The sequence below is a fragment of the Tarenaya hassleriana genome, unplaced genomic scaffold (assembly GCF_000463585.1).
Source record: "Tarenaya hassleriana unplaced genomic scaffold, ASM46358v1 Cleome1, whole genome shotgun sequence".
NCBI classification, from domain to species: Eukaryota; Viridiplantae; Streptophyta; class Magnoliopsida; order Brassicales; family Cleomaceae; genus Tarenaya; species Tarenaya hassleriana.
The window spans coordinates 3,460,928-3,462,278 of record NW_010960187.1 but is presented as its reverse complement, the minus strand read 5'-3'; positions in this window follow the sequence as shown (position 1 = coordinate 3,462,278).

Below are 1,351 nucleotides of genomic sequence, written 5' to 3'. Positions count from 1 at the left end.
AGCGAGCAACCGAAGGAGGAAGCAGGCGGCATGTTCGGGCACTATGCCCTTGAACACCGCATAGTTGGCATTTTCCGAGGTATCCTCGAGACTGTGTACGCCATGGTTGAGATCGGGATTGAGTTGAGCGAGAACCCTGAGCAAGAGAAGGTCGGGCCATTGATGAAGGCTGGGGACCAAAATCAGTAGGAGGATGCCAATGAGATCGAGGTGTATGTTATCCCGCATAAGCCGAAATAGGAGAATCTGAGAGATGTATAGCAGCAAGATCGACATCAAGACTCAACAGTTTCTCATGTAACTCGACAAATGAGATTGGAGTGTCTCGAGAATGTACGACATCTTTGATATACTTGTACTCAGCACCGAGGCCAGTGAGAATTAGATCAATGAGATCCTCATGATGTTGGTTGTAATGCTCTAGGATGATCCGTGATATGACATTTTGACTTTGTATTGATTCATTGATTTATGAATGCATTACATTCCCGTTATATGATTGGCATGTTTGTTATATTTCGGTATCCTTGAATCATTACAGAATGATTCTAAACTCCCTAGTCAGTCAATATTGTGGGAACAATGTTGAATTAAGACTAGCATGAGGTGTGATCGATGCATTGGATGCATGTCACAATCATGGGTACTCGTTGTGAACGAGTGACTGGATGACCCGCATGAGATTGTCACATGGACAGAGTCATGACTTGAATCTCATAAAGCGGTTCGTTCTTGGATCCTCAGACCTGAGATGTCTAGAGTATCTGATATGAGGAGTGGCGTGTCTTGACTGCGTCAAACGTCGTCTTTAACCGGATGATTATAACGGCGTTGATCAGACACGTTCACGAATCATATGGAGATAGTAGACATGCAATATGGGACTTGTCACCTCCTTAACAGGAGAGATATCGCTGGGCCCTCTCGTGGAAGTCGGACTATGAAAACGCGTGGCCACGCTATAGATGAAGTTGCATCTATTTTATTAGTCGATTTGCCAAGACGAGAAAGCAGTTGAACTTGAAGGGTGGCTCAAACCATGCCCTTGTTCAACTTATGATATCGTGAGACAAAGGATCAGAATTCGAGCTGTTAATGCCTTGGTTAGATCACCTCTAACTCAATTCTAAATGGGTGGTCATGGCGTCTTGCTAGAGGCTAACCATGACTTGTGGTTCGGGAAAGGTTCTCGAGGCTGCTGCCACTGCGAATGGGCCTACAGGGTCACACACCAATAGGGATGGACTTATACGTGAAGAATACGAAGAATGGAAACGAGATTTGACCGAAACAAGCATGAAAAGGAGTTTTCAGTGCGTTGGTCCGGAGCTAACCAAGTTTGGTCAGCCCC